The sequence below is a fragment of the Carcharhinus amblyrhynchos genome, chromosome 13, assembly GCF_965287045.1.
Source record: "Carcharhinus amblyrhynchos chromosome 13, sCarAmb.v2.hapA, whole genome shotgun sequence".
Taxonomy (NCBI): domain Eukaryota; kingdom Metazoa; phylum Chordata; class Chondrichthyes; order Carcharhiniformes; family Carcharhinidae; genus Carcharhinus; species Carcharhinus amblyrhynchos.
This window is the reverse complement of record NC_137336.1, coordinates 24,070,410-24,096,580: the sequence shown is the minus strand read 5'-3', so window position 1 is coordinate 24,096,580 and position 26,171 is coordinate 24,070,410. Positions and strand designations below refer to the sequence as shown.

At 41.6% G+C, this 26,171-nt stretch overlaps 1 protein-coding gene across 1 annotated transcript in view; it reads right to left on the bottom strand.

The window, feature by feature from the left end:
* Positions 1 to 26,171, bottom strand: part of atp10b (ATPase phospholipid transporting 10B) — a 253,609-nt gene that overhangs the window by 158,015 nt on the left and 69,423 nt on the right. Inside the window, exon 3 of the mRNA XM_080201396.1 lies at positions 9,101 to 9,194. The gene's annotated coding sequence lies outside the window, so the exon portion shown is untranslated. The remainder of the gene's footprint in view (positions 1 to 9,100; positions 9,195 to 26,171) is intronic.

Below are 26,171 nucleotides of genomic sequence, written 5' to 3'. Positions count from 1 at the left end.
CTCAGTTTTGACTTAATTTGCTGCTTTTATTCTTTCCCCTTCTGCTCTTTTGTCAATCGGAGTTCCTCAGCAGCATAACCTCCTTCAGCTCGTCGGGTTAAGTAGTGGGGTTGTACATTATTTTGTTACCATGGTAATAGGTGGTACGGTGGCACAGCAGTTAGCACTGCTGCTTCACAGTGCCTGAGACCTGGATTCAATTCTGGCCAGGGACCCGGGTTCAATTCCAGCCTTGGGTGACTGGCTGTGTGAAGTTTACATGTTCCCCATGTCTGTGTGGGTTTTCTTTGTGTGCTCTGGTTTCCTCCCACAGTCCAAAGATGGGCAGGTTAGGTGGATTAGCCATGCTAAATTGTTCCTTAGTGTCCCAAGGTGTGTAGGCTAGGGAGATTAGTGGGATAAATGCATGGAGTTGCAAGGATAGGGAAGGAGGTGGGCCTTTTTTTAAAAAAAATGTCACAAGTATACTTACATTAACACTGCAACAAAGTTACCTGTGAAAATCCCCTAGTTGCCACACTCTGGCACCTGTTTGGCTACGCTGAGGGAGGATTTAGCAATGCCAATGTACCTAACCAGCATGACTTTTGGACAGTGGGAGGAAACTGGAGCACCTGGAGGAAACCCACACAACACGAGGAGCAGGAGAAGGAGCAGATTCCACACAGACAGTGAACCGAACCTGGGTCCCTAGTGCTGTGAGGCAGCAGTGCTAACCACTGTGTCACCCCTGATGCCCTGTAAGATACTTTGTCAGAGATTTGATGCAGACCCAGTGGACACGGTAGGGACTCCATGAAATCCGCAAATGTTCTTGAAAATGAGAACAATCACTATCTATCAGCCTTATCAAGGAGTTAGATTTCACTTCACAAAGACTGGTTATTATTTCTATAGTAATGGGCAAGGGTGGGTAGGTGTTTAGTTGCATTTGTTACAATTCCATCAAGTAATGATCTGTCAAACAGTACATCAAATTATAATAGCTCTGTAGCTCTTTAGGGTCCAGGTAGAAACCAGCAGGCTATTCCAAGTTTATAGTTTTATGCAGATCGTTACCAAAACTGATGATTAACTTTCTATTTATACCTCTCTGACTGATGTATCTTTTACACCACCACTTAGACCCCTCAAAACATAAATAGGACTGAAGGAGCACACATACATGCAACACTTATTTCACTTCCCAAGTTAGAGCATTATTTAATTAAACCCCAAATTAAAATTTCTTTTGCCACTTTTCAAATATGGGTTACTTCACACACATACCTGCAGCCTCTACTACAAGCAATCAATTTTGAACAAGGCAAAAATTTAAAGCACTTCAATATATACAGCAAAGTCGTAGAAGGAATGCTGATTTATTGTATGTAAATCACACATCCTGTGCATTTAAAAGTTAAGAGTTTATCCCACCTAAGCCAGCAATCACTGACAGGTAGCCACTGTTGATGATAATGAGTGCACCAAGGGTGGGGACTCCTGACTTTGAGAAGTGAATGAACCCAACTGTGTAAGAGCACTGAACTAACAGGTGGATATTCAGTCATCAACACAGGTTTCTGGCTGCAAGGTGATGCTAAACCCAATTTGCCAGGGAATTGGATTATCAGCATTACTACACTCATTAACAAGGCAGGATGCAGCCTCAACTGTGCAGCTTTATCCAGCTCCTGCATATTCTCAGGCTTAGTAAGCTTTCCGAGTCAGTACATCTGATAAGGCTTTCATCACTCAAAATACCCTCAAAAAATAACCTATGATGAGTCAGATGCACAATAATCCTTTCATATGTGCTTTAAAGAAAGGAACTCTGATGGTATTATTCACCTTATGTCAGTCTCCAAGAAACTGCACAATTATTTCAGAGGCTCCAAAGCTTCAGCAAGGATGTGATTCAAATGGTTTTATTTCAAAGTGCTTGGGCTTGTAAAGGTTAATTTTCCACCCTTTTACTGCCCATTGTAGTTCCATTACGTTAATCACTTTTTTTTTAATAAACATCCCATTTCTGTTACATAAATGTACTTGCGCCACAGGGCTAATCAGAACAGTTAAGTTTTTGCCATCTGAATTAGTCACTGCAGCAGCATTGCCATTTAAACAAATTTGTGGTTATGAAACAGGCTGCATATTGATGAACACAGTTTAACTTTAATTTACCCTTCATTTCTCATCACATCTCTGTAGCACACTTGTGGGCTTTTGTGCACCAATGGCAGTATGCAAATATGTTTTTGTTTTATTTCAGGAGTGCAAGTAGACATTGGGAGGAAAACTGTACCATGTTGGAGATCGACTCTCATTTAAATGTCAGTGAAGGGTTGGGGGGTTGGTGCGGTGTGCGAGGGGAGAAAGAAAGGAAGGAAGTGCTGGACTGGGTACTCATATTCTGAGCTGACCATCAGGTCATGGGGCTTAAGGTATGCTCGATGGGGGGGGGCTTCTAAGGAGCAGTTTTTTCCGTGAGCTCTGGAGGATTCTCCTGACTCAGCCAAAAAAAGTCCGTTCAAAGTTTTATTTTCAGGGCCACTATTTAAAGAACAAAGAAAATTACAGCACAAGAACAAGCCCTTCAGCCCTCCAAATCTGCATCAACCACGTGCCCAACTTAACTTAAACTCCCTACCCTTCTGGGGACCATATCCCTCTATTCCCATCCTATTCATATATTTGTCAAGAAGCCCCTTAAAAGTCACTATCATATTTGTATCCACTACCTCCCCCGGAACGAGTTCTAGGCACCCACCATCCTCTGTAAAAAATCTGCCCCATATGTCTCCTTTAAACCTTGCCCCTTGCACCTTAAACCTGTGCCCCCTAGTAATTGATTCTTCCATCCTGGGAAAAAGCTTCTGACTATCCATTCTGTCCATGCCTCTCAATCTTGTAGACTTCTATCAGGTCGCCACTCAACTTCCATCGTTACAGTGAGAACAAACCAAATTTTCTCCAACCTCTCCTCATAGCTAATGTTTAGGCCGCTGCCATTGTGTGCACAGTACACATTTCGCTCATTCACCTCTGAAACTTGAAAGTCAGGATCTGGCAACCAGCCAGAGGTTTTACATTCCCCTCTGGGTACGTTTGCAGGTGAGCAGGTAGGTAGAGTGCCAAGGGCGCCTTTTCTGCTGCCTGTTTGTCACTAACCTAGCGGCAATTTAACAGTCAGGGAGCAAGGCCTCATGCCCAACCCCATGGCAATTGAGGCCCTCAAGTCACCAATTAATGGCCACTTAAGGGCTACCTCCCATGGGCTGCAATTATCTGGAAGATGGACTTTTCGCCAATTTCCAATCCTGCCAAAATATTGCCTCAGGTGGATCTCGGATGTCAATGGAGTCAGCATGATCCCATGCCTTTCAGATGAGGAATTGAAGTCTAGAGTTGATACTCAACTCGTGAAGCAATCAACTTCAGATGAAACATCAGTAAGATTATCTCACCTAAGAAAATGTTATTTGAATATGTAGATACTCGTGAATGTACTTAGGATTTTTGAAAAAAAATGATGCCATGGAAAAATCAATTTAGAATAGCTAATGAGGAGGTTCCAAACAGTGTGCCCAATCAGAATGATGAAGATCTGCACTTTGTATTGGGCAGGACAGTTCACTAAACCACCATTACACACAAGGAGTAAATGTCCACTCTCACAAAAATGCAGCCTTCTCCCTGCCCAAGGAAAGAGCCATCTATCTCCTCCCTTCTCTCTTTGGCTTCTGAAATTACTTCATACCCAATGGGTACAGTCACACAAGATCCAGCCTTCTTGCATCTCATCCAAGTAACCAATCATCATGCATTTGCACAGACAATAGGGTAAACTCAGGAAATAACAAGTAACCACTTGGGACTGAGACAGTGTTGTAATACTACGCTGGCAATTCATCAACCTGCTACACACCATCGGAAAATTCAAACTTACAGTATTGGTAAGCTTTTCAGCAATGTCCATATACACACACATTGTTTGCAGTGACAATCAGAGCCAGGCGATTCAGAGTCAGACAGACAGTCATTTACAGCACAGGAGAAGGCCATTTGGCATATCGAGCCATCCAGGCTCCCTGTGGAGCAATCCAGAAATTTTTGTTGCCTTGTTTTATCCCCATAGTCCTGCAAGCTTTTTTTTATTCAAGAGCCCATCCAATTTCCTTCTGAAATCATTGTATTTGCGTCCTACAATCTTGTAGGCAATAAGTTCCAGGCCATTACCACTTGCTGCATAAGCAAGTTATTTCCTCACATTTCCTGCCTCTTGCCAAGAAACTTAAAATCGGTGTCCCCTAGTCCTTGTGCCTTAAGCTAATGGGAACAAATTTTCCTCATCCTCTTTGTTCAACCCTATTATAATTTTGTGCACCTTTAACAAATCTCCCCTCAAATATCCTTTGCTTCAAAGAGAACACCAGCTTTTTCAAACTAAACTTGTAACTAAACTCCCCTATCACAGTAATCATTCAGGCAAATCTCCTCTGCACCCCCTCAAGGACCTATACCTATCTCCTAAGCTGGATGCAATACACAAGAGCTTTATAAATGTTCAGAACAAACTTTTTACTCAATGCCACCATTAATAAAATACAGAATCACATGTGCTTTGCTAACTATTCAATATGTCTAGCCATCTTCAAAGATCTATGCATATTCATCTACAGTTCCCTCTGTTCCTGTGCTCAGGGTCCAATTCTCCTGGCTGCATTCTGAATGCTCCTGCTAGCGGGAAACCCAAAGTGTTTCCCGTTGGCACTAGGAGTGACTGTCAGGTGGGACTCACCTACCTGATCGATGCAAACTGATGAAAATGCAATGGCCAGGCCAGCCCAACTTTTCAGAGATCTGCAGTGTTTATAAAAAAGAACAGAAAGCACTGAGATGTTTTGAGGTTGGCTGCAGCTGCCAAGCAGGACAAGGATGTTCATAAGCATTATGGTTAGGAACAATGGGGTGTGTTTCAGATGTTTTCAACCGAGAATAAAAATATAAATAAACGAAGATCAAGCATGCTGTGTAAGAACCATTAAGCTGTCAATCAAAGACTAGTTAAAGGTATTAGATGGTGAAATTAAATGGAAATAAAAGGTTTTCAAGGGATTTTAAAGGACTTCCAGAGTTTTTAAAGGTTTTGTGTTTTCTAGGAAGACCCAGAAACTTGAAACAAATGCAGTGTTAAAAGAATGGGGCTGAGTGAACAGCTGTGGAGAAGGGAAACACCCCTCACCCCCTCACTTTGAAATTAAATTGTCCCATGTCAGAGGATTTCAAAGGGGTCTTCTCACACGTGCAGCATCTTACAGAGAGAAAGTGGAATTCCTTCTGCAGAATGAAGTGCTGCCGTGACGTGGAAGCCTCTCAGGTGTCCAGGGGACTTGGGGATTAAAGTGACCAGACCCCTTCAAATTTTTCACTGTTCACAGGCAAGAATAAAAAATTTGATCAAAGGTTGCATGAAATCACCACGCCAAGAGCAATCTTTAGGCTCCCCAAAGCTAGAAGGAGCAGTCCAGCCATGAAGCCCTGATCCCAAAAGGAAGTCCCGAGATCAACTCCTTGCCCCCAGCCCAAACAACACCCCCCTCCCCCTCCAAACCCCTGGGGAGACACTCCCTTTGCAGCCTGGCAGCAACAGAGCAGACCATTTTCTTCCTTGACCCTGCTGCCCTCAAGGTCCAATACGTTAGTTGATGGTTGCCAGGACCTGCACCAAAGCCTAACCAGTGCAGTTCCCAATAGAGAAGGGGGGGTGGGGGCTAGAGGTGGGGGTGCATCACAGGAGGAATTTGATTTGGGATTCATTTCAAACATTTTAGAGGTTTTGCATAATAATCATGTTCCCACCCACAATGAGTAGAAACCTGATCAGTGATGGTGCAGCAGGAAGGGAGACTTGGATGCCAAATTTTTGTTTTTTGCCTAATGCCAGATTCTTCAGGCCAATGCAATTCCTACCAGGGGCAGGCAGACCCAGAGGAGTTGCCAGACCCCTCCTCCCATTTACAACTGAGTCTGTGTTACCTCTCCCTAGTGCTTCTGCCAAAATGCACGTTTCTCTGAATGAAATTTCATCAATCATTTGTCTATCCATTCATAGCCTATTGCCTTTTGCAGTCAATTAGTCTGATTGTTTGCCTTTCCTCCAAGTTTGGTGCTAACAGCAAATTTTGAAATTTTACACTGCTTTATAGAAATTACTTGGATATTGGAATACCAACAGAAGTGGTTCCAGCACAGACCCTTGCGAAACATCAAGGATATAAATCATACCACCAGTATGAAAAATAACCATTTACCATGAATTACTGTTTTCTGGCCTTGAGCCAAATTTTTTAACCCAAGTTGACACTGACTCTCCTCTCACTGACCCTCCATTACGTTCATCGACTTTTTAGCAGTACTTTGTCAAACACTTCCTTAAAATCCATATAAAAAATAAACATTCCCCATTAACCTTCTGTTACTTATTCAAAAAATTCGATGTGGCTGAATCATGCACAAACTGCCTCTTACAAATCCGTGCTGGCTCTCCTTAATTAACTCAAACTTCTGCAACTGCCTCTTGATTTTTCTTCCCTGATCATTATTTCGAAAACCTTACTCAGCACTAATGTTAAATTAACTGGTCCATAAGTGTTAAGACTATCACTATACCCTGCCTTGGGGAAGAGCATCACATATGCCACTCTGATTCTCTGGCACCTTCCCCATATGGAGACTACAGTGTAAGATGACGGCAAATTGTTCTGCTATCTCCACTTGCACTTTCTTTAGCAACTTGGGATGGAATAAAGCTGAATAACTTTGACTCTGTTTTCTGGACCAAGCAGATTTAAGGCACTTATTGAGGCTTGAGCTTATGGGGACAATTCTCCAGGGCCACTAATAGCCCCAGATGTGAATCCCAATGGCCTGTTGAATTGGGCGAGACAGCCAAAAATCGGGATTCTCATTAGGCATCAACCCATTGCATGTTTCCACCCCACTCCACCCATCCGATCCCCCCCAACCTCACACCTGGAGAGAAAAAAGGTTCTTGCCTGTTCTGGACACTATTTTAAATACGTTTTAATGTAATTAATGGACTGGGAACGTGTTTCAACAGCCACCTTAAGTTTTAAGTTTATTTATTCGTGCCACAAATAGGCTTGCATTAATACTGCAATGAAGTTACTGTGAAAATCCTCCCTTCCACACTTCCCCACAACCCCTCCCCCACCAAATGGGAAGTCCATCAGGCACCATTTAGTCATGGTCCTGACAATCAGGTACCAATGATACAGGTAGAAGGAAGGATGAGGTCCTACAGCAAGAATTTGGGGAACTGGGCAGCAGACTGAAAAGCACAACCTCAAAATGTTGCAATCTCTGGAATACTCCCAGTTCCACATGCCAGTGAATATAGGAATAGAGTGGCTGAAGAAATGGTGTAGGAGGGAGGACTTTAGGTTTCTGGATCACTGGTTCTATTTCTGTGGAAAGTGGGACCTGTACAAGTTGGACAGATTGCACCTAAATCAGAATGTGACTAACAACCTTGGAGGGAATTTTGCTACTGTTGTTGGGTGGGGGGAAGGGAGGTATAAATTAATTTGGCAGGGGGATTCAATATGACATGGAGATAGAGTAGGAGTGATGTATAAAAACTAGTCAGTTTGGAAGGCAGAGTAATTATAGAAAGGTTAAGGTACGAGGGAGTAGTACAGCAAGGCTGGATGGATTTTATTTTAATGCAAGGAGTCTTGTGAGTAAGACAGAGGAGGTGAGGGTGTTGATTAACATTTGGGAATATGATATTGCTGCTATCACACAGACATGGTTGAGGAAGGAGCAGTACTGGCAGCTCAATATTCCGGGGTATAAAATCTTCAGGTGAGACTTATTGACTTATGAGATAAGGATGCAGAATCTTGTCCACTTGAACACTGGCTCTTTGAATTTTCACAAGTCTGACATTTGTTGTGGCTTCCTTGGATTTGGAATTGAACTTAGAATTATGGCATTATCACACTTCATAAACATGCCAGATCCTATATGCGAAGACAGTTAATTAAAGCACCAAACTCTACATGATTTTGCTTCCTCCTTATCAATGTTTACCTTCTTAAGAGCCGTTAACAACATTTCAGTGTAATTCTTTTACACTCTGGGCATGATAAAAAGGTGCTATGCAAGAATACAAATCTTTTTATGATGGTTTTCTCATCATTTTCAGCATCTCTGAGTGAGATGATAGTCAGCTGGTCACTAGGAGGCACGCAAGGACTGATATTGATGCAACTCTCCTTCTGTGTGGCAAGTGTTTGCTTTCCAATGATTATATTAGATTGGAAACTCGTGAGGCTTCTTATGTATATATCTATATCCCACTGCTTTATTGTATAAAAGCTCAAAACCCTCATGTAACATGCCACCCTAATACTCCTGCACTAGGAACAATTTCAGAACTACATCTCATTCTATTGGTATGTATGAAAGACAGAATCATTGAGATGCAGTTATCACAGGCAGAACTGCAGGTTTGACTCAGTTATATCACATGTTTTAATGGACATTGCGTGGGACATCTAGTCTTGTGATGAACTAATTCATTTGAGCTGCAGCTCAGTTACAGGCTTCAACTATTTATTCTGGGTTCTGACTGAAGTAGAAACTATTGGAGGTAAACCCACAGCTATAACTCAAAAGATTGGTATAAAAGAGGTCTAAAATGAGCTGCTTCCTGCATTAATAATCAGAGAGAAGGAAAAGCAGGAAGTGTTCCTGCATGCCAGCTGAATGGCCAATCACTGATTCAGAAGCCTCTCATGCCTGACATGTTTGGCCTGGCGTGATTCATGTGGGGGCATTAAGTGATTGGAACCCACCGATTTTCCCACTGGCAGCAGCACTTAGATTTCATTCAATTGCAGCCAATATTTGATTTAAAATAAAACTCAACTTTGTCGTTACTATTATTTCAGGTCATTTTGCTTTAATAATGAAGTATATACATTGTATATACTCTAGATGTATGTAAATAATAGCAATATTTTTCAATAAATAATTATATTGTAACACTAAGAGTTTTATTTCCATGCATTAAAAGCAGATATAGACTTACTATTGTTGATTTTTGCTTCTAATTCCCAACTCTTCATTATCAAGCCTTTAGACAATTGTGCATTCAAAATCTATGCAGGTTCTATCAATTTAATCTGTAGAAAGAAAAGGCATCTGATAAGAAAATTATTTCTCAATCATATATTTGATCTAAATTTAGACTGAGATTAGCCTTCCTAATATCAATTTCTGAGATACATCCACACAGAATTCCTGCATGTATTGTTGTCAGATAACTCAAATGGCTTCTCCACTTCAAGAACCCAAGCACATGTGCCAAAATTCAGGAGTAAACTACATTCATCTAAGTCGCCGCAAAGAGCTTACACTTCGAGTTTCTCACTCCATTTTCTGTTTCTGTATGTTACATTTGGAAAAAGAAAAAGCAGCAATCTTCCTATTTTTAAATAACCCTGATGGATTTAGAATCCAATCACATCCACATTACAGTGACTCCATGTTAATAGCAAAAGTAATTGGTCAGGATAACAAATGGGATGAGGTCGGGTCTTTTAATCTTGAGTTCAGATCATGCTGGAAATGTCTCCTCACACCATTCTCAAACATGAATTAAGGCAAACACTTGGGTAAAGCAAATCATCAGACATGAGAAAATGCCAATAGTTTTGTGATCTAGTCATGTAATGGAGTGCAAATTGGTTTGAAAGTAGCCATGGTTACAACTTAGAACTGTTATTTATTACCAACTACCACCAGTGTGATGCTGTTTTAATTGGAGCCAGCGCCCTCAGGCAACTTTTAAAATCTTATTTTGTGTTTCTTTCACAATGTCATGCAGTCCCCAAGGAGCACTCATTAGACCACTATAAAATTGAAATCGGTTTGATTTATTGTTGTCACATGTATTGGTATACAGTAAAAAGTATTGTTCCTTGTGTGCTATACAGACAACATGGAGAAGAAAAGGAGAGAGGCTAGATTGTAGTGTTAGAGTCATAACTAAGGTGTAGAGAAAGATCAACTTAATGTGAGGTAGCTCCATTCAAAAGCCTGTTAGCAACAGGGAAGCTGTTTTTAAGTCAGTTGGTACATATCCTCAAACTTTTGTATCTTTTTCCTGACAGAAGAAGATTGTTGAGAGTATGTATAGGGTGTATAAGATTTTTGATTATGCTGGCTACTTTTCCAAAACAGCAGGAAGTGTAAACAGTGTCAATGGATGGGAAGCTGGTTTGGATGATGGACTGTGCTCTGTTCACAATCCTTTGAATTTTTATGTGGGCTTGGACAGAGGAGGACTCTTACCAAGCTGTGATAGAACCAGAAAGTATGCTTTCTGTGGTGCATCTGTAAAAGTTGGTGACAGTCGTAGCAGACATGCCAAGTTTCTTTCAACTCCTGAGAATATAAGGGCATTGGTGGGCTTTCCAAGCTATAGCAACAACATGGAGGGACCAGGACAGATTGTTGGTGATCTGGACACCTGGAAAGTTAAAGCTCTCAACCCTTGCTACTTCGTCCCCATTGATGTGGACAAGGGCATGTCTTCCACTATCCTTCCTGAAGTTGTTGACTATCTCCTTTATTTTCTGGACATTGAGGGAGAGATTGTCGTCGCACCAGTTTCTCCATCTCATTCCTATACTCTGTTTGAAATCTGCCCTCTACGGGGATGTCGTCAGCAAACCTGAAAATCAAGTTGGAAGAGAATTTGGTCTCAGTCAAAGGTGTATAAGGATTATAGTAAGAGGCTAAGGACACAGCCTTGTGGATCACCAGTATTGAGAATGATCGTGGAGGAGGTTTTGTTGGCTATGCTTACTGATGCAGCTTGTGAATTTGGTCAGGATCCAGTCACAGAGGGAGGAGCTGAGCCCAGGCCATGGAATTTGGAAATGAGTTTCGTAGGAATAATGGTGTTGAAGGCTGAGCTGTAGTCAATAAATAAGAGTCTTTGTTATCTAAGCGTTGAGTGTAGGGCTAGAGAGATGGCATCTGCTGTGGACCTGTTGTAGCGGTAAGCGAACTGTAGTGGATCCAGGCAATCTGGGAGGCCAAAGTTGAATCACGCCATGACTAATGTGAGGTTAGTGTGCCTTTAAGGAATCAAGCTGCTGGTATTTTCTGCTGGCACCCACCGTGGCAGGTCAGAAAACTGGTTGGAGGCCAACATGAAAATTGATTTTCATCCAACTAATGAGATGCACATAAAGACGCAACCAGAACTTTCCAGTAACGGCCAATTTTTCATGATGCTTGCAGGAAAACACACGAGTCCAAAACACGTCTGGAACGATGTGACATGCATAATGTCAGGACTTAACTGAACAATGCCTGGGACTAACTTAAGACTTGGGAATGGCGGCCACCAGCACTCCTGGATGCCGGAACACCACAACAGTGGGCAAGAGGAGCATCTACAGGTGGTTCTTCCAGATTCAGGGTCCTTGAGGAGACTCATCACCCAGCTTCAGAATATTCGAGGAGATCCATCTCCTTTCTCAGAAGGTCCACCTTCCAGCCTCAGAGTGCTTCCAGAGATCCATCTGCATTTTCAGGAAGTCCATCCTCTTTCTCCGTTGATGGGCTAAGTTATGTTGGGCCACTTTTCAATATGGTGCCTAGATAAAATGGCAGACTATGCGCCACCAGGCCTGTCCCACCATGGAATACGATGTAAAACACTTGTTTGCATAACTAATGAGGTCAGGGCCAGGAGATAGGGTGAAACACCCCCAACATTCCCATCCCTGCCAATAGACTTAGTCCCAGTGGGAGAATTCTGCCCAATGCAGGGGAAATTCTGTCTTGAAATGTATGACTTCTACATTGTACAGAACACCAAGATAGGAGTCCAATCATTTCCTGCTCATTATATTCCTGAATCTTATTACCTGGTCTCCTCTTGGAATTTTAGATCTGAAAAATTGCAACACTGTTGTGCGTTTAGCCAGGGTCACCAAGACAAGCAAAACTGTAGCAGTTGTTCAGATTTAGTACAAGTAACACTGATTAAGGATCATGACATCTGCATTCCGAAAGGTAATACAAAAACACTCTAATGTTCGAATTACAAAGATGTTTTCCATGACAAAACTATCAGCTGCAACAAGAACTTTAAAAAAAGGTGACTCATTAATCCTCAGCTCTCTGAAAATTTCAATGAGACACACAGTTGATTATTTATTGCCATTTTCTACACAGGATCAAATAGCAATTTTGTTCACCTGGTTCAGGGCAGTTTGAATAGTGATTCCAATCAACTCAGGTCATCCCCAGCTGATCACAAACAGCATGGCCTGTGCCTTGAATGATTGCACAACTTTACAAAGAAAAGGTGTTGCTGCAATTTTGTTTTAACCCCAGCCACAGCTACACAAACACAAGAACTTGAATTAAAGAGCTTCTGGTTCTACATGGAATAAAATGAAACACACTGCATAAGAATATAAGCAAAAGAAGCAGGAAAAAAGACCATTTGGCTCATCAAACCTGTTCCATCATTCAATATAATCATGGCCCATATACAATTAAATAATTTTAAACTGGACTCTATAGTACACAAAGTGTGTGTTGATGCAGCCTTGAATAAATGACAATGCTATTTAGGAGTTTTGACGTACTCACTCACAGAACATTGAATACAGGAGTTGGGATGTCTTGTTGAAGTTGTACAAGACGTTGGTAAGGCCACACTTGGAATACCGTGTACAATTCTGGCCACCCTATTATAGAAAGGATATTATTAAACTAGAAAAAGCGCAGAAAAGATTTACTAGGATGTTACTGGGACTTGATGGTTTGTATTATTAAGGAGAGGCTGGATAGACTGGGATTTTTCTCTCCGGAGCATAGAAGGCTTAGGGGTGATTTTAGAGGTCTATAAAATAAATGAGGGGCATAGATCAGCCGGATTGTTAATATCTTTTCCCAAAAACTGGAGAGTCTAAAATGAGACAGCATTGGTTTAAAAGGTGAGAGTGGAGAGATATAAAAAAGTGTCCAGAGAGGCAATTTTCTCACAGAGGGTGGTGAGTGCCTGGAACAAGCTGCCAGAGGTAGTAGTACAGGCAGGTACAATTTTAAAAAGCATTTAAACTGTTACCTGGGTAAGATGGCTATAGAGGGATATGGGCCAAATGCGGGCAATTGGGACTAGCTTATGGGTTAAAAAAGGATGGTATGGATAAGTTGGGCCGAAGGGTCTGTTTCCATGCTGTAAATCTCTATGATGCTCAAGGGCACCCTGGCTATTAATTATTAATATAAATCACAAATATAAATAAAAAAAGTCCTTAATTAAAGGACCCCCTTCCCAACAAAAGTCTAAACAGTAACCACCACCCACCCCCCCTCAGCAAAAGGGGACATCCTCCCCCTCATCACTCAAATAACATGTCACCCCACCAACACACCAGCCAGATGTGAGGATGATCCAACCTGTCTACCCCCTTGGGCTCCACCCTCAGAGCCACACTCAGCCCCCAGCCCCCTCAGACACCGCACTCAAGCCTACCTTCAGGCCATGTGGTGTCAAAGAGTGCTCTCTGCCCATGTGCCCTCTTCTGCAGCAGAAGGAGCCCCCCCCCCCCACAGACCTAGAGGTTGGATGGGCTTTGCCTGGGGTCAAGAGTTTGATCGTGCCACTTTTCCTGGGGTGGGGGTCTCATGGCTGGACTGAAAGTTCTAGACCTGGCAGTCATGAAAATTACCCCAGCATGGATTGGATTACGTGTGTGTGTGTGTGTGTGTGTGTGTGTGTGTGTGTGTGTGTGTGTGTGTGTGTGTGTGTGTGTGTGTGTGTGTGTGTGTAGATACACCTCTTTCCTGAGGGGCTGATGGTGATAAGTCTAATCCTTTAACAGTTTACCCACGTGGATTCCTATAAATCAACAAGATTGCTAGTATTGGGAAAAGTCATCTCTGGTTTGTTAATACTTCAAAAGTCTGACAACACCAGGTTTTAGTCCAACCTATTTATTTGATAATATACTCACAAGCTTTCGAGGGGACTGCCTCTTCGTCAGGTGAATGGAGAACTCTCCATTCACCTGACGAAGAGGCAGTCCCCTCGAAAGCTTGTGAGTATATTATCAAATAAATAGGTTGGACTAAAACCTGGTGTTGTCAGACTTTTTACTGTGTTTATGCCAGTCCAATGCCGGCATACCCACATCATTGTTAATACTTCACCGTATTTAATCAGAAGAAGTGACAACTCAATACTGGAAGTCAAGTAAGTAGGCTTCACTGTATCGAGGCAACAGAATGGTCAAATAAGGCTGTGGAGAGTTGGAGCTGGATGTCGTCACCATACATATTGAAGCTGACCTCACACCACAGAATGTGTTGACAAACAGTAGCAAAGAAGGCGGCAAAGATAGATCCTTTGGGGACTCCAGAGGCAGTGGATCAATAGTGGAAGAAAAATTACAAGCGGCCTTGATGTGACACAAGAGCATCACCAAGCACAAGAAAATCAAGACATTGGACAATGACGAAGGAAAGCTCCATTACATTTGACTGAACTAGAGTTCAGTTTTGTTCAAAATGCAATTGGCGTAATTCCCCAACCTCCCAGCCGTATGTTCCCTGGCAGTGCAAGGTGGCGCGCTGTTCACTGGCGGTGGGACTCTCTACCCACCGCTGTCAATGGGATTTCTCATTGATGTCACCCCATGCTGGAGTGAAACCCACTGGCAAGGGTGCACCGCTGGCAGGACCAGAGAATCTGGCTGGCATGAGTGGCAGAGAATTCCAGCCAAAGTTTTAGTGGTTGCTCCTCTGCACAGAAAAAAAAATCTTGATAAACAGAAATCATTTTGATTCTGAATCCTGTAAAGGATGGAAGCAGATTGATAACCAAATGTTTTACTCTCAATTCTAACAGAATTAGATTTCTTACTGTACAATTGTGAACTGTTTTCAGACAATCCGATCAAATACTGGCATAGTATAGCTTAATAACATGATTTTATCTAAGATGCCACATAAAATGCTCAGGCTATTATATTTATTAAACAAGCTCAACTTTAATGTCCAGTTGTATAAATAAAAATCGTGCTTAATGCTCTCTGGCAGAATAACTGAACCGGATCATGACTTCTCTTTCAAATTACCATAGAAACAGAGATATACGTAAGTGAACTTAGGGGGTTGGAGGGAGGGAAGGCTGTGGATACTGGTTTTCAATGCATTGGGCTGTAACATGTGGCAGCAATAGGAGCTGGAGAGCCAGTGAGAGTTCCACACTACCTCTTTTTTGGAAGGCCCAATACATCTGGTGCTGATCAGGATTGACAGGCCAGCAGTGGGCCATTCTCTGCCATCAAGAAAATCCCACCAGCTGAAAGACTCAGCATTCAAAGGCTAGAAGCTTCTCTGTCCTCAGCAGCAGCTCCGAGGAATGGGTGGCTACTTGTACCACACCCTCCAGAGGCCAAGGATGGAGAATAGACCCAGAGACATGGCCCATAGAGATTCTTTGGCTAGGAGGTGGGAAGGTTATCTACATATCCATCTATGGACTTAGCAGGGTGGATGGGAGAAGTTGGCACATTGGAAGGGGTGGAGGGCTCGGAAATGTTGATAGAGTCCCACCACCAAACTCACCATTGAGGAGTGCACAGGAAGATCACCCAATATCTTTCATATTAACCAATATTTACAATAATTCTACTAAGTCGCTATGGAAGAGAATTGAATGAAGGTAGAGAATTTGCTTATGTGAAGGACAAGGAAATAAATTATCCCTGAACCAAGATTACTGCCTTTCTAAGGGACATAGTTGCATGCCCAAATCAGGCAACGGAACAGGCACATCAAGACAGTGATTTAGGGAGTCCATATGCTAAAGGGCAAGTTGTGAGCAGCAATCATTAGCATCATATGCATAAGTATTGCTCGAGTGGGCATAAGTTTGACTCCAAGCATTTCAATTGAGCTCAAGCAAAATGGTCTCAGTTGCATTAGGTACTGATCATTGATGTGTTTTTCCATTAGTCTCATCCTTGTCAATATCCCATCTTCAGAAACACCCATGTCCAGTCCGTGTTCCCCATCGCCACTGCAATGAAACTGGTCTCCCAAGCTTTCCTTCCTTCTGAGTGGCCTTTCCAAGTTGCCAGTGTCTCAGGCATACCTTTGCTCTCCGCAGCACTTCTAAGAAGCCTGTGGCCCAAAGGTGTCCTCCAAAGTGCTACTGTTCAGACTTGCCTGTGAACACCCTGAACTGTCCCACCTTCGTCAAATCAATTCCAGTCTCCACAGACTCGGCATCCATTTTCACCGACTCACTCCCCTTACTAATAACCCATCCTCCTGACTCAACTTCCATCTTCTCTGACTCAATATATGTAGCTTCTAGTGTGCATAAAGTGAGCCACGCCAGTTCGTTCCCACGGCAATGCCTCGACCAGAGTCAACCTGCTTGGTACTTAACTGTCCTCTGGTACGTTCTCCACAGCAATGCCTCTATCGATCAAGAGTTCTCTTGCCAATCGACACCCTCTTCTCATGCAGCAGTTCCCTTTAGATTTGGTATTCTTGTGAATGTGTTCTGTTGTGTGCAAAGTGCCAAACTTTAATAGCATGTCTCCTTTTCTGTAATTCTAAAATGAACAGTAAACCTAAGTTGCTAAGGAACCACCAACCAAAAATATTTCTGAAGAGTTGTGAGCAAATTATAGTCATTCCATTTCCCTTCATTATGGTTTTTATCTGGCTTCATTCCCTGCTTATTGTAATTTGTGATTTTTCTATGAATGCAATCTGACCAGTTTGAAAAATAATTTTATATTCAAGTGTACACATTAAGAGTGGTACTTGGAGGAGATGTGAAAACACACGCCGGATGTAAAAAATTTATGTAATTCTATACTTCAGATGGGGAAGTGATGAGATCACCAAGGGTGAAACATCTGAGGGAGAAACTAAGGGGGATGGTCAAAAAAATTGATTTTGATTATTATTTTCAGTGCCAACAGTACCCAAATAATTGAAAAGTATGCTTCAATTTCTTGCAACGACAGCCAGGATTACTAACTCGGGATGCAGATGATGGTAATTTTACCTGCTTTATAATCAAAAAAGTTGGGCAAGGTGAAAGTTATAACTGGGATCATAGGGAAAGATCACTGACCTGACATGTTAATACCGATTCCCTCTCCACAAAATGTTGCGCAACCTGCTGAGTATTTTTCATCATTTTTGTTTTGTGATATGATCTCTGCATTCGAGTTCTCAGATGAAAAATTAACTTTCCTTGCAGACTTCACATGCCTTCTTATTCAATTCATCCCACCCATATACTCACTAGAAGTAAAAGACATGCAGGGCGCTCTGCTACAACTAAATTATTTTCAATTTCTCTAATATTAATAAACCAACTTAGCATTTTCACCATATTAAAATCTACTATTCGTTCATTGACCCAAAAAGTACCTCATCTGCAATAAATGCTAGTTGGATGACAAATGGCTACACCCCAATGAGGGGAGATGTCTACACATCTTGTAGTATCCTATTTTATTGAAATTACTATAATTTGTTAGTCAGGCCTTAATGAGAGACCAAGATACACCTTTTCCCAGTTTAATCTAATTTTCCTCTGGATTACAGCTTTGTTAATTTTGTTAGCAGACCATGTACATAAACGCAAGCAAAACTACTGTGGATGCTGGAAATCTGAAATAAAAACAGAATATGCTGAAGAAACTCAGCAGGCCCTTCTGTAAAAGGGCCATTTTAATCTAAAACATTATCTCTGGAGAGAAACAAGGTTACTGGGTTCATCCAGCATGTTCCTTTTTTTTAAAAATTCATTTACGGGATGTGGGAATTGCTGGCTGGGCCAGAATTTAATCGCCCATCCCTAACTGCCCTCCATTTCAGAGTGCATTTAAGAATCAACCACATTGCTGTAGGTCTGGAGTCACATGTAGGTCAGACAGGGTAAGGACAGCAGATTTCCTTCCCTGAAGGATATTAATGAACAAGATGGACTTTTATGGCAATTGATAATGATTTCACGATCATCATTCAACTTTTAATTCCAAATTTTTTATGCATGCATAAACAGTTTTTCCTGTAAACTATAGGATAAGATGCAAGATTATTGGGTATCTGTTGTTATTGATAGTTCAAGTTTCTCTCTGCTTTAACTTGTTTCAATTCTTATGGTATGCTCCTTTCCGGCTCACATGTACATAAATGACCTTTCCTGCCCTCTCCCTTGGGGCTTTTATTAACCAGTGAATATTCTGCTCACTACGCCAACTGTCAGGGCTAAAAAATAGTGCACCCTTTGTGTTGGGATCTTCATCATTTGTTTGAAGTTTTAAAATGCAAAACATTTGACAAAATAGTGGTCGCAATTCACCAAAATAGATGAGAAGTGTTAACTCTGGGTGGGGAACAAGTTGCGATTCCCTTACGGGTCAGTCAGCACGATCTTGATCGCAATCCTCCCCCCTTAGTCATTCTTTTGGAAGGGTTCATTGTGGGCGGGTGGCGGGGGTTCTTATTTGTACCATGAACGAGAGGAGCAGGATCTAAAAGACACTGGCAGGGCCTGCTCCTCAGACATTGTGGCACGCTTTTCAAAGGGTGCCCTGATCTTAGATTAGCCTTTAAAGCAACCCCCTCATCACCAGCATTAAAGTCATCCCCACAATCGGTGACATCATCGAGACACCAGGGGGCACTGTCCAGCCATGTCCTTACCTTTGTTTTATGATGGTACAGAAAGTATTGTGCTGCATCCTCAAAGTGTCACTTTAGACTAGTGTCTACACTTAAGGCCTGTGAAATGTTCATTGCTATATTGGTCAAATCATCATCACTGAATATGGTCACATTTGGTCTATGGCATGATAAGCCTGGAGCTGCAAACACACCAGACAGACAGCAGCATTTGATTAAAGACAAAACCTTCCGACCTCTGCTGTCCGAGCTAGTTTTAGCCAGCTTGTTCTGGTCTGAAATATAAATCCAAAATATTTTCAGGCACGTTTCAAAGCAGAATAGGCTGGATTTTCACAGTCAGTAGAACCCAGGAACCCATTAAACATGGCAAGCAGGTCTTGATTCTGGGATTTCTGACCCCATTATCAGGCTGTCTGACATTTGGAGTGAAGGATACAAGCTGCTTATGTCAAAAGCTTGCACTAGCACTCCTGACCTGGCTCCATTGTGGAGATAGGCATGTCCTACCCCTCTGCACTTTTCATGAAGCTGGTAAGACACTTAGAAGATGATAGGAGCAGGCAGAGGCCATTTGGCCCTTCAAGCCTGTTCCGCCCATTCATTACAATCATGGCTGATTATCCAACTCAATAGCCTATAGAAACATAGAAGGTAAAAGAAGAGTAAAGAGTTATGGTTCTACTGCACCTCAGAGGAATCATGAACTCCAGTCCGTATGCTGAGACTTTTTTTCTTTTGAGTTCCAAATATCTTCTTCATGCCCCTTATACCAAGCTATGGTTCTCCACTCAATGGTCCCACATACCCTCAATGCAAAGTTGCAGCACTCTATCCACCATGATCGCTATGATACTCCATTGCCTTTTGATCCATTGGCTAGAACCAAATGAAACCAATACTGACAATAGGAAGCATAAAAACAGCTTTAAAAAAATGTAATTCATTAATTGCCACTATGTTTAAAAAGTCATTTCACCACAAGTCAATGAAAATATCATCCAGATCTTTAAAATATCAGTGACAGAAGGGAGTGTGGGTTCCCGCCCCACAAATAATATGGATCCAGGTGACTGACAATTTAGATTTCCCCAAACCCTCCTGAATTCCTAAATGGACAAACACTTGAGGCTGGGTTTTCACTTTTTGTAACAGACAGTGGATAAACAGGCGACTGTGGACAAGTGTTTTACACACTGCCCAATTTTCTTTTGATTTTCATTGGCTTTTACTGAAAAAAAAAGACTAAAGGCATGTGGGGAGTGATTTTTTTTGGCTATTTTAAATGTTAAAGAGCCTCTAAAGGTGACCAAGATGGGATCATAAAGGTGAAGCACAGACTTAACCTGTGTTTATTTTGGTGGAGGAGATGAAGCCAGTGCTAGAAATATCTGTTTGGGTGATCATTAAAGGGCTGATTGTCATTGGCAGTGTTGACGATGGAGGCTACACAGCATTTTGGTGAATGTCACAGAACACCACCTTCTCCTACATCTTGTATACCTTTTAACTCTGAGCATTCCAGTCCAAGCTAACTCATTAAGTCTGATTTTCAGGACACATTTTCTTTTTTTCAAGGCCATGTGTGGTGGCTTAGTAACATCAGTTAAGAACCTCAACCAGGAAACAACATTATTTTTCTTCAACTGAATGTTTCAAATAGATCAGAAAGAAATTAAGGTTATCATAACACAGTAGATCACTGGCAGAATTGAATAATTCCTTCTCATTTTTGGATGCAAATAGTGACAAAGTGACACATTTATTCAAGATGGTTACTACAGGTAGCTATTTGGTAACCCCAGGAGTATTTTACTAACCAAAGTGATGGAGAATCTCTGAACTTCCTTGAAACTATTATATCCAATACATATCCCTCTATTGTGTGAGAATACGATATGAATTTGTTGTGAAAATATCAGTTGCTAGTTGGTTGTTGTGAAGTTTTGGCAATATGCGGCAACTAAAAAAAAATGAAAAAACACTACTTGGGTTCAACAATAAGTTTGTTAAATATGATTACCTGTTCACAAAACCATGTTGACTCTGGTTGTAAAGGGGGCATAGGCATGTGGAGATTGAGGGTTGGGGAAAAAGAAATGGTGCTGGAGGGAGGCGACTTCTTGCAAGCTGTCCCCAGCATACCCTCTAATTTCATCTTTTATGACCTATGTTGCTAAAACTGAAGTCTTTCAAACTGTTTGAATTACCATATATTAAGCTGATCTCTCTCTTCACCCCATATAAAAGCAAAATTACTGTGGATGCTGGAATCTGAAACCAAAAAAGAGAAAACGCTGGAAAATCTCAGCAGACCTGGCAGCATCTGTAAGGAGAGAAAAGAGCTGACATTTCGAGTCCAGCTGACCCTTGGGTCATCTGGTGAAATTTCAGCTCTTTTCTCTCCTTACAGATGCTGCCAGGTCTGCTGAGATTTTCCAGCGTTTTCTCTTCACCCTGCCTGTAACTGCAACATGATATTCTGCACCCTATCCTTTCCTTCTCCTGTGTATTTTATGAATGATATGCTTTGCCTGTATAGCGTGCCAGAAACAATACTTTTCACTGTATCCCAGTACGTGTAACAATAATAAATCAAATGAAATTTGCCTTAAAGAGGAAGCTTTATTCTGAATTAATCTCGAGCTTGCACAGAGAAATTAAAACAATTATTGACTCCTGCAATAGTTGGAAGAGAACCTTACAGCTGTAACAGTTTCTAGAACCAGGGCCAGCATCACATTTACAGTTTAGAACAAGAAAGACAATCCTCAATTGGGTTTCTGCCTTGGTAGTAACCTTCTAAAAGAAATCTATTTTGATTATTAAGCTGTGATTTCAACTGAAGTGTGGAATTGGAGTTAATGTTAATTGAATTGGAGTTAATATGGGTAGCATGGTGGCACAGTGGTTAGCACTGCTGCCTGTCAGCACCAGGGACCAGGGTTCGATTCCCAGCTTGGGTCACTGTCTGTGTGGAGTTTGTATGTTCTCCCTGTGTCTATGTAGATTTCCTCTGGGTGCTCCGGTTTCCTCTCTCAGTGCAAAGATATGGGGTTAGGTAGATTGGCCATGCTAAATTGCCCCTTAGTGTCAGGGGTCCAGCTAGGGTAAATGCATGGGAGTGGGATTGTGATTGGTGTAGACTCAGTGGGCTGGATGGCCGACTTCTGTACTGTAGAATTCTATAATTATAGAATTACTACAAATCTAGCAGTTCCATTTGAAGCTATTGATAAAAAAAGTGAAATGTGAGAATCATAATGATGTATTTACATCCTCCATGTATAATTTTACTGTTATGTGAAAAAAAAAAGATAATAACAATCTCCTTACAACATCTGCAAAACTAATCGCATGTGACTAAGAAACATCACGGGATATCTTGCCATGATTTAGCTACAATTCCTTATGCATGAGGATTGCATACCAACGTGCTGCTCAATAGCCCCTGAGGACACTATTAAAAGTTAGCAATTTCTAATGTGTCACTAAATAGTTAACCCAGGGACAACATTTGCTAAACTTAGAAGAAACGTTTAATTGCTACAAGGTTAAATCAGTTCAGTATCTAATGTCCTTTGCTAGCACTTGGCATTTTTGGTTTCTACTGCATCACATCTGGGACAGTCATTTTTCTGGGTAAACAATTCTGATGTAGGGGCAGGATCACATCAGAGTCCCAACATTAAGCAGAACAGAGTGTTGGGATGTGAGTTTATGCGTATGAGAGGCTGTTGTCACCTTTAGCCATTGCTATAACCCTCCCCACCCTCTTCCTCTCATGGATGGTTCTACAGGCTTCCAAGCAGCTGAAAGAGTTCAGGAAAAGATTAATATTCTGCTCTCTGCCTTGGAAGAACCAAGAAACAGAACCAAAATATATCTCATAAATATTCAATTACAAAAGGCTCCAATATGTGACCAGAGAATTTCACTTTCAGTATCAGGCTCCACAAATTCATATAAATGAAATAAAGCCTACTGTAAAAGTACACTTGAATTCTCATTACTTCATATAATTTGCAAAATCCTTGCATCCATCTTATTTTATTGAACAGTTTTACTTCTTTTGCTTTATCTACAATTGTGATCAATGGATTATTATTATTTTCTTGGAGTAAAGGCAAATATTAATAGTGCCAGAGTGCTGAATGAATCTCTTACATAACCCTACGGCACTTGCATTAGTAAATATTAATGTGCAACTGAGGCCCAGTATTAACTCTGATCTCAAGCACTGTAGACAAAACCTGCTGCTGTGGCCATAAAGAAGGTATAATTGGAGGGGGCACAAGGACATATTGCCACCACCCTGGAATCAGTGCAGGAAGTGCTTTGACAACATACCCAAGTCAAGAAAAGCAACTCAATTTACCTACATATTGCTGTGTGCATCACTTCACTCCCAATGGCCCACAACTCCACTTTTTCAAGCCCATTCCATCACATCACTCCTCACCTTCACTTAACTTGCCAGTGCACCAATCCTTTTCATTCCATGCACTCTCTCACATCCCCAATAAGAAACGTGCAGAGAAATAGGTCTCGAATGAAAGAGGTCTGCAACGAGTTCTGTCGGCTCAAGAGAAGCCCCGAGGATCTGAAGATGCATCTGCAAGTTGATGACTCCTTACTGTGAAAAACCTGGACCATTGGTATTCTGCTTGGCACAGCCATGATCTAAAATTGTTCTTAGGAGAAGCTTGAGTGCATCCAGAGAAAAGGAATCTTGAAAGGCAGGATGGAAACCGAAAGGTGGATCATTGCTGAAGCCATTTGAGGTGGAGAAATATTTGGAGAGCATTCCGGAGGTGAGATCTTCAAAAGGTGGAGATTGAAAATCTTCATGAGAAAAAAAACAAATTTTCTGTAAGTCTAGTTGGCTCACAAGGTGACAAACATCTGAATGAGTTGTTGAGAAATCCATGGAATCGGCTTTGGTCGCATCTTTCATTTACATTGGATAAGTTTGGTTACAGTTCTGATCTGTAACAAATCAGGTTTCTGGGATCTGACTTGTCTAGTATTAACATTGGTTGGGATCCTAACACTTGATATCAGCAGCGAGTGAAATATGATCATTTTCATAAAGTTGCAACATTCTTACCTTATTACTAATTACTATATTACCTGTTCGGCAACTAATGAAATTGTTGGACGGTGTTGCAATATGCCTTTAAAGACATGACATCACTGGAAGGGAACTGTGTCATGACATATATTCTTAGTATCACTTTTGCTTCAAGCAGCAGAACAGACACACCTATGTCTCCAAGCTATTCAACTATGTAAGACTGTTCTCATGCCTAGTCTTAATAAATGAACCAACAATGTGCTTACCCAATCCGCTATGAGAAATTGATGTTTTGTGTCTTATACAACCAATAAGCTCAAGGACTTATATCATTGTAAGAGCACAGTAGACAATATCTGGCATTCATTCTAGTGCTCAAGTGCTTCCTTGGTAGGGTTTCACCTGTGCCATGCCATATATTAATTAGTAATAAAAGGTAAGAATGTTGCATCTTTATGAAAATGATCATATATTTCACTCGCTGCTGATATCAAGTATTATGATCCCAGCTAACGTTAATACTGGACAAGTCAGATCCCAAAAACCTGATTTGTTACAGAACAGAGCTGTAACCAAACATGTCCAATGTAAATGGAAGATGTGACTAAAGCCGATTCCATGGATTTCTCAACAACTTACTCAGACATTTGTCACCTTGTGAACCAACTAGTCTCACAGAAAATTTGTTTTTTCTCATGAAGATTTTCATCTCCACCTTTGAAGATCTCACCTTAGAATGCTCTCCAAATATTTCTCCTACTCATATAGCTTCAGCAATGATCCACTTTTCGGTTTCCATGCTGCCTTCCAAGATTCCTTTCCTCTGGATGGCTGAATAGAGTCAGAGATTTACAGCATGGAAACAGGCCCTTCGGCCCAACTTAACCATGCTGCCCCTGATACAGTCAAACTTCTCCTCCTAAGCACAATTTTAGATCTTTGGTTGTGCCAAGGATTGAGGCATCCCAAGTCTCCAGTCACCACACCTCAAGTCTGCTTACAGATCTGAAGATGTCAGGGACTTTGGACTGCCACAGGGCAAAAGCATTATTGGCTGATCCTCAGAAATCTAGGGTAAATTTGCTTTGTCATCTTTTGTGGTTGCACTCACAGCTGCACTTTTACTGGAATGGAAGAATGTGCAGATAGCAAATACTCCTGGTTGGCACAAGGATGCATCAATTGCAATGTGCTGCAATCAGTGACATTTGCGCCAGTGAGAAGTCAGCCAGAGCCACAAACCCAAGTGTTCACTCATTCGGAATCCTGCCAATGCCGGAACGGTTGACATAATTGTTTGCTGGGCCTAGCAACCCAGTCACCTGCCTAATGTATTTGTGGAACCTCTTACTGCGGTTGATGGTTATATTGCTCCTCATTCAAAATCCAATCTAAACAGTCAGGGTGTCATCAGTCCTGTTTTGATTGGATTCAGAAAACCTTCAAAGCGTAGAAAGTAAACAATGAGTAAACGTACCGTGAACCAATTCCCCCCACCCTTTACAGGCAAAAAAAGCAGCAGCACACATTTGCTCGAGTTCTTGTATAACTTTTAGTTAGCCCCCTCAAATTGCCACTCTGTTCGGGTTAAAGCTTCGCTGAAAGTCTGAAGAAAACCATGGGTTCATCAGTAAAAGAGAGATTGAAGTAGCACCCTACTTCCTTATAAATGTCCTCCTTGGAGCACATTTCAAGCAACCAATCTAAGAATTAAACAAGAGAAAATGCTGGAAAAATTCAGCACGAATGTTGTGTCTGTGGGGACAAATAAAGTTAACCTTTTGAATGCAATATAGCTCCTCTTGAATTAAATAGTGTGTTTGTGTGTGTGTGTGTGTGTGTGTGTGTGTGTGTGTGTGTGTGTGTGTGTGTGTGGAAACATTTGCATTTTTGCCATTGCTAAAACCCCACCCTCACCTAAATCTATACATTCCGCCAAAGAGTCTGCTCTGGACTGTCAATGATCTCAAACTGGTCACCCTAATTTTACTGGTTAGACAAGGCATCATGTAGCGTCTGGAAAGTACAAACCTTAAATTAAGGAAATATTTTCATGACGTGTGGCACAGTGGACAGTGATTAGCACTGCTGCATCAGTGTCAAGAAATCTGAGTTGATTCTGGCCTTGGTGACTATCTGTGTGGAGTTTATACATTCTCCATGTGTCTGTGTGGGTTTCCTCCGGGTGTTCTGGTTTCCTCCCACACTCCAAAGATGTGCAGGTTAGGTGGATTGGCCATGCTACGTTGTTTCTTAGTGTCCAAAGCTGTGTAGGTTAGGGGGATTAATGGGGTAAATATGTGGGATTCAGGGATAGAGTCTAGGTGGAATG